The sequence below is a fragment of the Mirounga leonina genome, unplaced genomic scaffold (assembly GCF_011800145.1).
Source record: "Mirounga leonina isolate KUSES-001 unplaced genomic scaffold, KU_Mleo_1.0 Mir_127, whole genome shotgun sequence".
NCBI lineage: Eukaryota > Metazoa > Chordata > Mammalia > Carnivora > Phocidae > Mirounga > Mirounga leonina.
This window is the reverse complement of record NW_023270316.1, coordinates 24,070,828-24,088,710: the sequence shown is the minus strand read 5'-3', so window position 1 is coordinate 24,088,710 and position 17,883 is coordinate 24,070,828. Positions and strand designations below refer to the sequence as shown.

The 17,883-nt window shown below is 33.7% G+C and overlaps 1 pseudogene; it reads right to left on the bottom strand.

Annotated features, from left to right (window-relative positions):
• The window catches only part of LOC118009648, an 84,575-nt pseudogene extending 68,596 nt beyond the window's left edge, over positions 1–15,979 (bottom strand).
• Between the last annotated feature and the right edge of the window lie 1,904 nt (positions 15,980–17,883).

The window sequence follows — 17,883 nt, the reverse complement described above, 5'->3', positions numbered from 1 at the left end:
CTTTCTTTCTTTCTTTCTTTCTTTCTTTCTTTCTTTCTTTCTTTCTTCTTTCTCTTTTTTGTATGTTGTAAGAGGTAAGGGACCAACTTCATTCTTTTGTGTGGATATCCCATTGTCTCAGCACCATATTGTTAAAAAAAAAAATCATTTCCCCTTTTAATTGTCTTGGCACAGTTGCCAAAAATCAATTGACTATAAACATAAGAGTTTATTTCTAAACTATTAATTCCAGCTTATTGATCTATATGCCAATCCTTATGCTGGTACCATAAGCAGCTATCTTGATTACTGTTGTTTTTTAGTAAGTTTTGGAATCAGGGAATATGAGTCTTCCAACTCTGTTCTTCTTTTTAGTATTGTTTGGCTATTCTGGGACCTTTGCATTTCCATAGGAACTTCAGCATTAGTTTACCATTTCTGCAAGAAAGCACCTGGGATTAAGATAGGGGATGCATTGAATCCATAGATCAATTTGAGCAGTATACAATTGTAACAATATTAAGTCTTTTAACCCATGACCTTGAGATGTCCTTCTATTTATTTAGTTCTTTTGTGATTTTGTTCAAATATATTTTGTAGTATTCATTGTGTAAGTCTTGCACTTTTTTGGTGAAATTTATTAAGTATTTTATTCTTTTGATGTTTTTGATGTTTAATGGGATCATTGCCTTAATTCACTTTTAGGTTATTCACTATTATTAGAAATATACTTTATTTATATATCAATCTTTTATCTTGCAATGTTACTGAACTCATTTTATAAGTTCTAACAATTATTTTGTAGATTCCTGAGGGTTTTCTATGTACCAGATCATGCCCATCTGCAAAAAAAGATAATTTCTTCTTTGTTTCTAATCTGGATGCCTTTGATTTCTTCCTTTTGCCTAATTATCCAGGATAGAACTTCTAGCAGACATGTTGAATAAAAGTAGTGAGATGTTCTTTCTCAGTATGAGCAAATTCCATTTTATTCTTAGTTTGTTGAGTGTTGTTTTTTTTTTTTTAATCATTTTATCAGGAAAAGTTATTGGACTTTACCAAATAGTTTTTCTGTGCCTATTGAGATGGCCACATGGGTTTTGCTTTCTATTCTGTTAACATGATGTGTTCTATTGATTCATAAATTACTATTCTTGAGTGGCTTTTCATTCTTACTCTGTGTGCTGGTTGGCCTGTGCTATAGACCAAAATATGCTTTAGTACTGGCTGATTCTAACTGTTAGCTGTACAATCTTCATATGCTGTTCAGTGTCTAAGCTTATGGGGATATAATACTAGTAAGGCAGCAAATTTGGACTCAGGGCCAAACCATGATTTCCAATGTCTTTTTGTTATTGGTAATAAAGAGGGTATTCTTAGCTCTTGTTGACTAGTATATCAGTTTCTCCTATGGCTTAAAATTTGAGGAGAGAGAGGTGTGATTAATTGGTTATTTTCAAAATGCTGTGAATCAGGTATTTCCAGTGGCTACTAACTATGAATCTAAGGTATAACCTCATTTTTTCCAGTTTCAGTAATAATTGCATTGACTTACCATTTAGGTCAAGTTAAATATTGCCACAATTTAAATATTATCCTCAAATAGCATCTTTTTAAAATTGGCATTTAAGTAATAATCACTGAGCAGAAATTGTATTAAATTGAAGGATTGCTTATCCTGATCTATCCAAAAATAAATTTGCAGTTATTCCATGCATTTCTACTTTCTGAGAACAGACATTTTCTGTATTAGTAAAATTAAAGTTAAAATACTTTAAATTTAACATAGAACTGAATGCTAGCAGGACACTACATTAAATGTTAATTTTACTCCTATTAATTTTATAGTTTTCATTAAACACAATTTATAAATTTGCATTAGTTTTATACTTTCTTAATTTATGCATAAGATGTTTTAAAATGATGCTCCATATTTATAGATATTAAGTAACAATACACTTTAGAGTATGTCAATGGGAATTATGTAAGATTTCTTTTTTTTTTTTTCCTTGAAGAGAGAGAACATGGGGGGAAGAGGCATAGGGGGAGGGAGAGAGAATCTCAAGCAGGTTCCATGCTCAGCAGCTCAGAGTCTGATGTAGCACCTGATCCCAGGAAACTGAGATCATGACCCAAGCTGAAATCAAGAGTTGGACACCCAACTGACTGAGTCACTCGGGCACCCAAGATTTCTGTTTATGCCAGTTTCTTTTCTTTTCTTTTTTTTTTTTTTTTTTAAGGTTTTATTTATTTATTTGACAGAGAGAGACACAGCGAGAGAGGGAACACAAGCAGGGGGAGTGGGAGAGGGAGAGGCAGGTTCCCTTCTGAGCAGGGAGTCCTATGCGGGGCTCAATCCCAAGGCCCTGGGATCATGACCTGAGCCAAAGGCAGACGCTTAACGACTGAGCCACCCAGGCGTCCCTGTGCCAGTTTCTTACATTAATCAAATTTGATAATCTTTGCTCTGAATAATCTGGACTACTTGCATATCTCTGTGCTGGTCTGACTTCTTAGTGTTTTTTGCTAAGTCATCTCTTTCTGACTCAGACTGCCTAGTGGATCCCTACTGCTCCTTTTAGGTGGGTCCAAAAGCTGCAGTCATTCTCCAGCTCCCCACCAATCTTTACCATGCATCCCATGGGTGTGTCCATATGCATGCAGGTGCGCGCGCATGCACACACGTCTTTCATTTCTAGTCTGTGTTCCTATTGTGTATTTTAACATCTGTATCACTTACCCAATTCTCTTACTTATCATTGACTCATTTATGTCCCTTCTTATGTTAAAATTTCCTTAAGAACAAGAGCTATGTCTCACTGTGCTCTCTGTCTTCCTTTCCCAGGTTACTACTTAGTCCAGAGTACATTTTCTTGATTATGAGTTGAATTAAGTAAACATATGATCAGTACTATGAGGTTTTAGAATGAAGTGCTATAAAATGACATTATGAGGTTTTGCTTTTTCATATGTTAAAGAATGTGTAGAAACTTTTTTTTTCTAAAATGTAGGAAAGGCATATTGCTCTTTAGAACATATTATACCTTTCATTTTATATTTTTTTAAGATTTTATTTATTTATTTGACAGAGAGAGATACAGCGAGAGAGGGAACACAAGCAGGGGGAGTGGGAAAGGGAGAAGTAGGCTTCCTGTGGAGCGGGGAGCCCAATGCGGAGCTCAATCCCAGTACCCTGGGATCATGACCTGAGCTGAAGGCAGACACTTAATGACTGAGCCACCCAGGCACCCCACACATTTAATTTAAATAGTCAGTTTTCTAATAAGGAATTAATGCCTTTTTATAAGCTAGAAAATGTTATGATCTAAAAATAGAATATATTTAAACTCTCTTTATACTATTCATTTTAATTTTGGAAAAGTTTGCTATCAATACCCATTGTAATAACAGAAAATCCAATTCTGATTTATAGATAACTTAGTGATTCCAGTTTTCTCATTGCAATGCAGCTTATTTCCCTAGTGACAGAACACTGTTTTAAAGTAAATTACCATTTCTACTAATGAAGTCAACTCTATTTACATAAGGAATATTTTGCTGTTGTTTTGTTTTTTTGTTTGTTTGATTGTTTGTTTTAACCTGAATTAGATTGAAGGATATGAAACAATGAAGTAAGTCAAGAGCCATGAGGAAGAGCCTTGAAGACAAATGGAATAATAAGTGAAAGGAACTGAAGAGAGAGAGAGGTTGATGTGTTGAAAAATTGTAATTGGTGTAATTGTAATTGGTCTATAGTTGAGCTGTAAGGTACTCTTGGTGGGAAAGTAAATACTAACAAAGAAGAGTCAGTTTAGTAGGCTTAATAATGACACCCCAAAATAGATGCATGCCCTAGTCCTTGAAATCTGTAAATTTTACCTTATATGGGCATAAAGGTCTTTGCAGATATGATTAAGTTAAAGATCTTGAGATGAGATTTTACCAGATTATCTTGGTGTTCTCTAAATGCAGTCATATGTATCAACAAAAGAGGGAGGCGGAGAAAAAAAATTGAGACACACAGAGAAGACGATAATGTGGACACCAAGGCAGAATTTGTGGTGATGGAGCCACAAGCCAAGGAATGGTTATAGCTACCAGAAGCTGAAAGAGGCAAGGAATGGATTCTCTAGAGTGTCTGTGGGGGCGGGGGTAGGGCACAGCTCTGCTGTCACCTTGATTTCAGCCAAGTGGAACTAGTTTTGGACTTCTGGCTTCCGGAACTATAAGAGAATAAATTTTTGTTATTTTAAGCCATCAAATTTGTGCTGATTTGTTACAGCAGCCCCAGGAAATAAACAGTTGGTAAGGGCCAACTCTGGTGGAAACTTGTATGATAAGCTAAGTAATTGTACTATAACCCCTGGTTATTTAAAAAAAAATAATCAAGGTCTTATAATCGTAAAAATAAAGTAACAAAAAATACATCTTCAATTACAATCCAAATATATAACCTTACCATGTATGTTTATTAAAAACCAGGTAATTTTTATATTAATCATTCTGTCTACCTATATATATACATATTAACTTTTTTATGTGTCTTTGTGCTTTGTTTTACTGAAGAGGTTATGAAATTTAACCTTTTAGGTCATTTTTTAAAATTTTCTTTTTAAGATTTTATTTATTTGACAGAGAGAGACACAGCAAGAGAGGGAACACAAGCAGGGGGAGTGGGAGAGGGAGAGGAAGAGGGAGAAGCAGGCTTCCTGCCAAGCAGGGATCCTGAAATGGGGCTCAATCCCAGGACCCTGGGATCATGACCTGAGCCGAAGGCAGACGCTTAACGACTGAGCCACCCAAGTGCCCATAGGTCATTTTTTTCTTTTGACAATTTTATCAAATCTATCAATATGCCACAAGAAAATATACAAACACATAAAATATCATACACAAATTTTATGCCTTAAAAAATTGATGAAACAAAACCATCCACTCCATGGGAATTCATAAAAACTTTGGTTGGGATAGACTTTAAAACAAGAAATCAGTGTTAAAACCTGCAAAGTCAATGTGTAACCATTTCAGAATTTATTTTGTAATCCTTACCACTAGTGAACCAAGAATAAGAAAGAGCACACTTTATCATTTGCTGATAGTGAGTTAAAGTGAAAAACAATTTGATTTTACTCCCCTTCTAACTAGCAACATGACTTCAAAGAAGTTCCTTTAAGGTTTTCTATTTCAAATTCTCATTTATACATTGCTGCAGTTACACAGGTATTGTGTAAGGCCTGTTTCAGTTTGAATCCTCTACTTTTCTCTAACTACAAGTTTTACTTTTCTAGCTAGAGAAGAAGGACCAGACAATAATTTTAGAACAACTTAACTCTTCTGGAAATGCTGACAAGGTTCAATGCAGTTAGAGCAGTCAAGAAAGAAGTGAACTGTGAAACAATTGGCATTATTGTTCTTTTCTATCAGTTCTGAGAATATTGTTAGATTTTGACATAGAAACTTACTTCCTAAGAGCATATATATATATATATTTATGAACATAGATAACTTGTTGATTGTTCAAACTATTATCTGATCCCTGCTCATCAGGCAAATGTCTAATTCCACTTTAGTGTGTGTTAGTTATTGAAAGTTGTTTTGTGGGTACAGATTCTACCAATGCCAACGGTCACTCACTTTGAAAATAATCTCTCTTGTAATAAATGTGTAAACATAGCTAGCTAAGATGTGCACATTTCTCGATACTATCAGTACCCTGAATTAAAATGACTAAGGATATTAGTGCCCTACAAATGGTGTATCTGAAAACTCAAAAGAGAATAGCATTCATTTATTATTGATTGTGTGTCTGCTTTCTAACATTTTCCTATACCTATATGTTTCCTATATGTTGGCTAGAAGGGAGAACTAGAACATAGACTGTTTCGGCTTTACTGGTTGTGTACAGTCCTTAGCATTGGGCAGTAGACTAGACCACACAATATATGTTTTGATCATATTTGATGATTTTGAATTATCCTAGTTTTTCATCACCTTATATCATGTGTAACAATACTGAGATTGCAGAGGTCTTTATAAAATGGGCTGAAATATTTAGTTTGAGAAGAAAAAATATTCATGCACCAAGAATAAAGATTTTAATGTGTTTATAAACTCAGTGCACTTCATGAAATCTTATATTGCCCACATAAACTTTGTATGGTATTACTCAGGCTGTGGCAATCAACTATAGCAAAATTTTGCAACTATTTATAGAATTAAATTTCACCTTATAAATATGTCATATGTCAGGAACATATATATTTGCTAATGTTTCAATAAACTATGTCAAGATATTCTAAATTAAATTAATATAATATGTACATTATTTCTAAAAGTTAGTGATGTTTATACCTATTTTAATAAAATAATTTTATACTTTATACAATTTTAATTTTATAAACCAATCAATATCCTAAAAGCACTAGTCAAAAAAAATATCTATATATCATATAGCTAACTCTGGTAGTAAATAATCACCTCCCATTAATCATTTTATGTATCCTTTTTGTATATCCAAATTTTTACTTTTGGAGTGAGTACTTTCAAACACATTACTACTTAGTTATAATCTGATTATGAAACCACCAAAATGAATGAAATTATTAGATAAAATGAATCAGAATTCTGTGCCGCCCATTTTATTTATTTATTTATTTTTTCAAAGAATTTATTTATTTATTTGAGAGAGAGAGAATGAGAGACAGAGAGCATGAGAGGGAGGAGGGTCAGAGGGAGAAGCAGACTCCCTGCCGAGCAGGGAGCCCGATGCGGGACTCGATCCCGGGACTCCAGGATTATGACCTGAGCCGAAGGCAGTCGCTTAACCAACTGAGCCACCCAGGCGCCCCTGTGTCGCCCATTTTAAAGATATTGTTCTTTAATTTTAACATTGTGTTTCGTCCATTTGGCTGACTGAGAATTTGGGTAAAGAGAAGTTATGTGGTTTGTCCACAACACAAAGGAACCTTTCTGATCCAATAGTTGTCAACAGTGCTGATGACTCCAGCCACTGGAATTCATTTCAATTCTGATAAATAAAATAAGAATGCTTATTTCTGACCTCCCTTATTTACAGAACAAGTGAACAATGTAGGAGGAGAATACAAGAGATATATTACAACAAACAGCATGTATATATGAATCAATATGTCCAACACAGCTACATTCTAAAGCTCTTACTGGTTCAATCAAAACATTTCACTCAAGCATATTGACAATTCTGATTCTGTGGATAAAAATGTACTGCCTATGCCATAGAAACCAATCAGCTCTTTGAACCAAGTGAGGATATAAATCACCAAGCAAACACAAGTTTTCAAAGCTTGTTCCAAACAGAACTTCAACAACCCAACAAAGCTGTAACTAGCAAAAACATTAGATGGATCAGCCTGCTGTGCAACGAACAGAGGACGTAGCTTTGTTCCACTCTGGCTTTGAGCTGACCTGGGGCTTAACAGGCAGTCACAGTGCCAGGTTCTGCAAACTGCAGCATTGACCACAAATCAAAAAATAGTCTTCCTTGGCAACCATGATTTTAGCTAGAGCTAAACATATAGGCAGTTAAAAATGACAGTGTCATAGTTATATAGGCAAGAATAACACATTATCTAGATATATGTACATGTAAGTATTCTTGTAAAATTCCAAATATATATATATATACACACACACACATATTCATATACAAAATATACATAATTATTTAATGGACTGAAGATGCAGAAAAGAGTAGGAGTCAGTTTGAGGACTTATTAAATTTTGTGATAAAATCTCTGATTTTCAGATTAAAGTAAATCATAAGAAAGAAATTCACATTTTAGAATTTGGGATGATTGCAATGGAAGATGGTACCATTGATCTAATATTCAATATTAGATCGCAGGAAGGGATATCTGTTTTCTCTTATGTTTTACTACCCCATTTATTAGAAAAATCTCTGCCTTGCAGATATTGATATTGGTACATTGCTTTTAATTGCAGTCTCCCTATTGCAAACCATCAATTGAACTGCCAGATGTACACCAATGTTATCCTTATCTACCATATTTACAATTTTGATTACCAAACTAGCATTACACTGCAGTTATCTTGAAGTGACACTGTATTAAAAAAATTAAAAAACAGATTGTGATGCAAATGCTGTACTGTTGAAAGTCTCTAAATATAAATTGGTGCTAATGATTAAATTGTGAATCACAATTTGAGGTGGTAGACAAGGAAAATAATTATTTTAATTTCTGCAGATATTATTTGGAACTTTAATACATGCAAGATAATCCTCAATCAGAGCAATGACTTCAGATTTATTCCATATGCATGCATGCAATACAATTATATAAGTCTCAATTACTTTGAAATATTTCTCCCAAATTTTCATCATGGTTAGAATTGTTGTTATTGTTATGATTACATTATTGCTGCCTTCAAAAATATCCAGTCTCCTACATTCTCTTCTTTTTCGTAAAGTTCACATTTAAAACGTTTAGACGATGTCACACATTATCATAAAAAATTTTGATTGATTAAAATTAATCAATCAACTTAAAGTTGGAATTATGTAGTACTCAAAGCATTCCATTACAAAGATAAAATCAGAATTCCAATTCTACCAATAAAGTTATTTGTGACCCTTTTGAAGACCTTATTTACTTTCTCTGGAACTCACTAAACAAGATGATCACACCCTACTCAATGATGTCTAAAACATCTTAAAAATCTAAAATTTGACCTTACTGTTGTTTAAAATTTATTTTCTAGAAGCACAAAATCTTCATCCCCTAGAATTGATTATATTAAATACTGAAAAGCCATATTAAGGAGCTACATGGGTTGTTGATTTATCTCATGATAAGAATACTAAGGTCAATTTTTAATATAAAATGAGCACTTGACTTTCTATTAATTTCTGGAGAATAAAAAGATGGGTTCATTTGTGAAGAAAGATTTTCTTTACTTACCCAAATGTAGTTGAGAAACTCTGCCCTTGTGTGGCTTTGTTTATGCATTTCATGGAGTGTTGAAATACATATTTTATAATACACAAAAACAGTATTTGCATATAAATTACCTAAAGGGATGGATTTTTTTGATATACAGATTATGCGTGTGTATGTGTCTTTAATTTTATGAAGGGATGGATTTTTTTGATATACAGATTATGGATTTTTTTGATATACAGATTATGCGTGTGTATGTGTCTTTAATTTTATGAAGAGAGACATCATGTTCTTAATTTTGATTATAAGTAGTAATAGAGAAAACCTTTTAAATAAATATTTAATTGAAATATTTTTTCTTCATTCTATGAGTAAAACTTTTCTTTAAATTTAATAATAACATTTATGTAAATATGGAAAGTATTTATGATATAGAGAAAAAATAATACTTAGGGGAAAGCCAGCCATTTGAGTATTACGAGTATCAGAAAAGCTGATTCTAAAATAGATTAAAATATAAATGACACAAGCATAATGCTAAGCAATTTATCTTAAAAAAATAGATTGAAATATCTTCAGGAAATCACAGCAGCATGTTATTTCTTAAACAAGACTGAAAAAGCATAAGGCATAAAGTGAGATTAATTAATTTGACCACATTAAAATAAATAAACTCTAAGAGTTTAAACAAAGTAAAAAGACAAGCTATATATTGTGGGAAACAAAAGGCATTTGCAATCCATATGACTAACAAAGAAGTCTGTAAAGAACTCACAAATTATAAGACACAAAATGGATGCAGGGGTGCTTGGGGGCTCAGTTGGTTAAGTGACCTACTCTTAATTTCAGGGTCGTGATCTCAGGGTCATCATCTCAGGGTCCTGAGAATGAGCCATGCCTGGGCCTCTGTTCTGAGCGTGGAGTTGCTTAAGATTCTCTCTCCCTCTCCCTCTGCACCTATTCACATGCACGCACTCTCTGTCTCTCTTAAAAAAAAGAAAAGGCGGGCCCCTGGGTGGCTCAGTTGGTTAAGCGACTGCCTTTGGCTCAGGTCATGGTCCCGGAGTCCTGGGATCGAGTCCCATGTCGGGCTCCTTGCTCAGCAGGGGGTCTGCTTCTCCCTCTGACCCTCCCTCCTCTCATGTGCTCTCTCTCATTCTCTCTCTCTCAAATAAATAAATTAAAAAAAAAAAATCTTAAAAAAAAAAGAAAAGGCATAAAAAGGATGCAAAATTTCCCTAAGCATTAAGGAAATATGAATTAAAAATATTTTAATAAAGTATTTCACTAGACAAAAATTTACATTTTAAATTTTGCAAAAAATTTAAAAATCTAAAAATAATTTTTTTAAAGATTTTTTATTTATTTACTTGAGAGAGAGAGAGAACATGAACTGAGGGGGAGGGGCGGAAGGAGAGGGAGAAGCACACTTCCTGCTGAGCAGGGAGCCCAGTGCAGGTCTGATCCCAGGCCCTTGAGATCACAACGTGAGCTGAAGGCAGAGGCTTAACTGACTGAGCCACCCCGGTGCCCCCAAAATCTGAAAATAATTTTAATCTAACTAGTATTTTTCTTTTTTTAAAAATATTGTACAAGGCAGTGATTTAATCTCATTTATATTCAACTGTATATCCAATTGTGCAGACTACATGTAATGATAGTCACCGTTTTGATTTTAATTACTAATGACTCCAGTCATACCCTTTAGTCTCTCTCTTATGTGCACACAAGCACACACATATATGCACACATGCACAGACATACACATACACAAAGAGAACTATCTTTTTTCAATTTTCTAAGCTACTGATATATTCTTTCTATTCTCTCAACTTTATCATTTGTCCATTTTGTACCATTTGGGGGAAGTTTTTATTTCTCTAAGGGTCAGCTTTATCCATCTTCAAAACTTTTCAAAACTTCATACTTACAAAAGAATACAAAAATCAAATTGTTAAGATTTTTGAATGATTGTAAAGGAAATGAACTGAAAATTTCACAGGCATTGTTTCAGCATTTGCCTCATTATCTACAGCATCTTTAGGCTATAATTTATCTACCTTAAAACATAAATAAGACCATCTCAATAACAGAGTCCTCTTTAGCAAATAAGCTATTTCTCTGTACTTCCTAATAAGAAAATCTTTGAAAGAGAAGTCATATAATTATTTTTCTCCTATTTTTCTTTTTGGAATGACTCCAATGAGCCATTTTCACAAAGTTGATTGAATGAGATTTTGTCAAGGATAACAATCACCTGGAAATTATTACATCTAATGGATAATTTCTGATTTCTCATATAACTTCACCTCTGAATAGTATTTGATACAATTAGCTACACTTTCCTTCCTGAAGCCATATGTTTATCCTAGTTTCTAGGACATTATACTCAATTTTTCCTACCTCACTGGTTACTTCTTCCATTTCCTTTGCTAGATTCTCCTCATATCCATGATCTCTAAATGTTAGAGTCTCTTAGAGCACCGTTCTAGGCCCTTTCCTCTTTTCTATCTCATCCAATCTCAAGGCTTTAAACACTGTGCATAAATTAACAATTCTCCATTATTTTTTACTGAACTTTTCCCTTGAATTCCAGACTCATTTATCAAAATGCTTACTAGATCTGTATTTTGATATCTAATAAGCATCTCAACTTAAATCTGTCCAAATCCTGATACAATGTCCTTGTGCCCAAACCAATTCTCCTTAAATTTTACCCAGTTCAATAATTGGCAGTTTCACAGAACTAGTCTGTTTCTCATTGCCCTCATTACAAATAAAAGCACTGAAAAGTTAGTTTTTACAATCATTTGGTTTCTATTAGATGGCAGAAAATACCACTCTTTGAAGTAGTGGCAATCATAAAATCTGATTATCTTTTTATACTTGTTTGTCTTGATGATTCTCAGATCTCTAGGCATCTGGGATACAAATGACATTTAAAATTGTTCCCAATTATTGATAGAATACTCAGTGCTTTTTTATCTTGTGATCGGTATTCAATTTTGTTAGTTTTTCCCATGACATCATAATTAAAAATCTCCTTACAACAGTAAAGTACTTAGCTTTTTATAATGTCCTATTTATAGTTGTGCTGGTTCTTTTGTATCAGCGGAAGACATTTTAAAACATTTGGAGATTATTTGTACATATAAATTTGTTATTTGTACTATAGGAATAGAAAATATAAGCAAATACTGATATTAGATTAATTACAAAGAACTTTAATTGTTTTCACATATAAATGAACATTAACTGTTGGAATGTGAATGGACATGGAATGAGAGGAATGACTTCTGGCTTATCTTTAGCTTTATACCTCCTTATAATCCTGATGTGAAATCTAAGATATGAAATTTCTCCTTGTTTTTAAGGTATTGGGGAATTTTCATAAAATGTACACAAATGAGTCAAATCAATATGGAGGAAAATCTTCATATGTTAACCACCATTTGATAATATGTGTTAAAGTTAACCCTGACCCCATCCACAATATGACTAGAAATGTATTATAGATAACATCATACAATAAAGTAGGGGTAACCCATCAATAAACTCCTGTAAGTTTACCTAAATTCTTGGAAATTTTAATGAGATTTCCTCTATTGTATGAGTACAACATATCTTCTAAACAAACAGAGTACAACATATCTTCTAAACAAACAAATTGGATATATCTTTGCTTCTTTCTTGAAACAAAAAGTAATTTGGATTATAAAGTCTCTGAATTTAAAAGAAATACTTGCTCATAGAGATTAAAAACACTTGAAGATGTTAAAAAATCTAATCACACATGCAGATTGAAAGGGATGAAAAAACATGTACCATGCAAATGAAAGTGAAAAGAAAGCTGGGGTAGCAATACTTATATTGGACAAAATAGACTTGAAAACAAAATCTGTAACAAGAGAGAAAGAAGGACACTACATACTGATAAGGGGAACAATCCAAGAAGAGGATATAACAATTGTAAATTCTATTCACCCAATATGGGAGCACCTAAATACATAAAGCAACTGTTAACAGACACAGAGGAAGAAACTAACAGTAATACAATAATAGTGGGATACTTTAACATCTCTCTTACATCAATATATAGATCTTTCAGACAGAAAATCTACAAGGAAACAGTTACTTTGAATGACACATTAGACCAGATGGACCAAGCATATATACAGAACGTTCTGTCAATAGTGGAATACAAATTTTTTTCAGGTGCACATGAAACACTCTGCTGTATACATCACATGTTAGGCCACAAAACAAATCTCAATAAATTAAAAAAAAAATCATGCCACACTTTTTTTCCAACTATAGTAGCATAAAAAATAGAGATCAATCATAAGAAAAAAACCTGGAAAGAATGCAAATACATAGAAGCTAAATAACATGCTACTAAACAACAAATGGGTCAACCAAGAAATCAAAAGGAAATTTAAAAGAATACATGGAGACAAGTGAAAATAAAAACACAACAGTCCAAAATCTTTGGGATGTAGCAAAAGTTGTTCTAAGAGAGAAGTTTATGGTAATACAAGCTTAACTCAAGAAAGAAAAAATTCAAATAAACAATCTAACCTTACACATAAAGGAACTAGAAAAAGAAAAATAAACAATACCCAAAGCCAGTAGTAGAAGGAAGGAAATAATAAAAATTAGAACAGAAATAAATGAAGTGGAGACTAAAAAAACAAAACGATAGGAAAGATCACTGAAACCAGAAGCTGGTTCTTTGAAAAAATAAACAAAATTGATAAACCCTCAGCCAGACGGTGTCGGGAAAATTAGACAGCCACATGCAGAAGAATGAAACTGGACCATTTTCTTACACCACACACAAACATAAACTCAAAATGGATGAAAGACCTAAATGTGAGACAGGAATTCATCAAAATCTTAGAGAAGAACACAGGCAGCAACCTCTTTGACCTCAGCCACAGCAATTTCTGGCTAGACACATCTTCAAAGTCAAGGAAAACAAAGGCAAAAATAAACTATTGGGAGGTCATCAAGATAAAAAGCTTTTGCACAACAAAGGAAACAGTTGGCAAAACCAAAGGGCAAACTACAGAATGGGAGAAGATATTTGCAAATGTTTTATCAGATAAAGGGTGGTATCTAAAATTTATAAAGAACTTATCAAACTCAATACCCAAAGACCAAATAATCCAGTCAAGAAATGGACAGATGACATGAACAGATATTTCTCCAAAGACATACAAATTGCCAATAGACACATGAAAAAAATGCTCCACATCACTCAGCATCAGGGAAATACAAATCAAAACCACAATGAGCTACCACCTCACACCAGTCAGAATGGCTAAAATTAACAAGTCAGGAAACAACAAAAATGGGCGAAGATGTGGAGAAAGGGGATCCCTCTTACACTGTTGGTGGATGAATGCAAGATGGTGCAGTCACTCTGGAAAACAGTATGGAGGTTCCTCATAAAGTTAAAAATAGAGCTACTCTATGACCCAGCAATTGCACTACTAGGTATTTACCCCATAGTTACAAATGTAGTGATTCAAAGGGGTACCTGCACCCCAATGTTTATAACAGTAATGTCCACAATAGCCAAACTATGGAAAAAGCCCAGATGTCCATTGACAGATGAACAGATAGGGAAAATGTGATATATATATATAATGAAATATTACCCAGCCATCAAAAAAAAAAAAAAAAATCTTCCCATTTTCAACGATTTTGGTGGAACTAGAGGGTATTATGCCAAGTAAAATAAGTCAATCACAGAAAGACAATTATCATATGATTTCACTCATATGTGGAATTTAAGAAACAAAATAGAGGAGCATAGAGGAAGGGAGGGAAAAATAAAGCAAGATTAAATCAGAGAGGGAGACAAACCATGAGAGACTCTTAACTATAGGAAACAAACTGAGGGTTGCTGGAGGGGAGGGAGATGGGGAGATGGTGTAACTTGGTGATGGGCATTAAGGAGGGCATGTGATGTAATATATAGAACTGATGAATCACTGAACTCTGCCTCGCTAACTAATAATACATAATATGTTAATTAATTAAATTTAAAAAATTTAAAAAAAAATCTGTTCCACTTCTATACACTAATAATGAAGGAGTAGAAAAGAGAAATTAAGAAAGCAATCTCATTTATAATTGTGCCAAAAAATACCTAGGAATAAACTTAACCAAGGAGTTCACCTGTACTCTAAAATTTATAAAACACTGATGGAAAAAATTGAAGATGATAACAAAAAATGGAAAGATATTCCATGTTCTTAGATTGGAAGAATGGATATTGTTAAAATTCTCATCCTACCTAAAGCATTCTACAGATTTTTTTTTTTTTTAACAAGAGAACAAATCTACACCTTTATTTACTTTTCATTAAATTTAAATCCTTGTGGTGAGTGCTGTGAATTGTGTAAGACTGTTGAATCACAGATCGGTACCTCTGAAACAAATAATACAATATATGTTAAAAAAAAAAAAAAAAGAAGAAGAAGATAGCAGGAGGGGAAGAATGAAGGGGAGGAAATCGGAGGGGGAGACGAACCATGAGAGACGATGGACTCTGAAAAACAAACTGAGGGTTCTGGGGGTGGTGGGAGGATGGGTTAGCCTGGTGATGGGTATTAAAGAGGGCACATTCTGCATGGAGCACTGGGTGTTATACACAAACAATGAATCATGGAACACTACATCAAAAACTAATGATGTAATGTATGGTGATTAACATAACAATAAAAAATCCTTGAGGGGTACAGCATCACACAGATTCTGTGGCCAATGGGTTTAGCAGGAAGGTTGCTTCGGAATTTGGCACGAACCATGCCACTGTTTCCATGAGCACGAGTTACTTTTCCCTAGATTACTCTGGTTTGGTTTGGCTTGCCACCAGGAGTCACTGTGTTGTTCTTTGCTTTGTACACATAAGCACATCTCTTGCCTAGATAGAATTCCGTTTCGTCTCAAGCATAAACACCTTCGATTTTAAGAAGATTTCTGTGCTGCCTCTGGTTCCAGAGACCGCGCTTATAGCCAGCAAAAATGGCCTTGGACCACAGCCTTCCAGACATTATTTGGCATTATAGGATTCCTGTTCCCAGCAGGACTCCACAAACTCCAAGATGGCAGAAAAAGAGCATTCTACAAATTTAGTGCAATCCCTATCACAATATCAACATTTTCCACAGGACTAGAACAAATAATCCTAAAAGTTGTATGGAACCACAAAAGACCTCAAATAGACAAATCAATCTTCAGGAAGAAGAGCAAAGATGTGAGTATCACAGCCCCAGATTTCAAGATACACTACAAAGCTGTAGTAATCAAAACAGTATAGTGGCAGCACAAAAATAGTTACATATATTAGTGGAACATGATAGAGCGCCTAGAAATAAACTCACACTTACATGGCCAATTAATCTATAAGAAAGGAGAAAATATACAATGGTACAATGGAGAAAAGACAGTCTCTTCAACAAATGGTGCTCGGAAAACTGGACAGCTACTTGTAAAAGAATGAAGCTTGGTTGACCCATTTGTTGTTTAGTAACATGTTATTTAGCTTCTATGTATTTGCATTCTTTCTATTTTTTTCTTATGATTGATCTCTAGTTTTTATGCTACTGTAGTTGGAAAAAAGGTGTGACATGATTTCTTTTTCTTTCTTACCCCATACACAAAAATAAACTCAAAATGGATTAGAGACCTAAATGTGAGATCTGAAATCTTAAAACTTCTAGAAGAACACATAAGCAGAGTTTCTTTGGAATTGTTAATAGAAACATTTTTCTAGATATGTCTCCTGAGGCAAGGAAAACAAAAGCAAAGATACACTATTGGGGCTATGCCATAATAAAAAAATCTTTTGCACAGCAAAGGAAACCATCAACAAAAAGACAAGACAAGGTACTAAATGGGAAAAGATATTTTCAAATGATATATCTGACAAGGGGTTAATATACAAAAGGTACAAAAACTTAAACAACTCAACATCAAAAAATCAAATAATCTGATCCAAAAATGGGCAGAGGAAGACATACAGATGGCCAACAGGTGAATGAAAAAATTTTCAACATCACTAATCATGAAGGAAATGCAAATCAAAACCACCATGAGATGTCACCTTATACCTGTCAGAATGACTAGAATCAAAAAGGCAAGAAATAACAAGTGTTAGCAAGGATGTAGAGAAAAAGCAACATTTGTGCACTATTAGTGGGAATGCAAACTGATGCAGCCACTGTGGAATACAGTATGGAGGTTCCCCCAAAAATTAAAAACAGAAATACCATATGATTCAGTAATTCCACTGCTGGGTGTTTACCCAAAGAAAACAAAAACACAAATTGAGAAGATACATGCACCCTAAGGTTTATTGCAGCATTATTTACAATAGTCAAGATATGGAAGGAATCCAAGTGTTCATCTTTAGATGAATGAAGAAGGTGTGCTCTATCTATCTATATATGGTATGATATGATATGATATGATAACTATATATATAATGAAATATTACTCAAGCATAAAAAGAGATCTTGTCATTTGCAACAGCATGGATGGAACTAGAGGGTGTAATGCTAAGCGAAAGAAGTCACAGACAGAAAGATAAATACCATATGATTTCACTCATATGTGGAATTTAGAAACAAACATAAAAAATAGACAAACAAATTACAGACTCTCAAACACAGACAACACATAGGGGAGGTGAGTAGAAGGATGGGTAAAATAGATAAAGGTTATTAAAAGTTTTTATTGTAATGAGCACTGAAATAAGAATTGCTATAGAATTGTTGAATCATTATACTGCGCACCTAAAACTAACATAAAACTATATATTCACTATAGTTCGATTTAAAAAGTTGAAAAAAGAAGCAAGAAAGGTATTCAAGGCCTCAATATTTGAAATTGTTAAGCTAGAATTGGCATATAAGATTTAACTGTAGATATATGTATCGGTTATTAAAATTCAGCC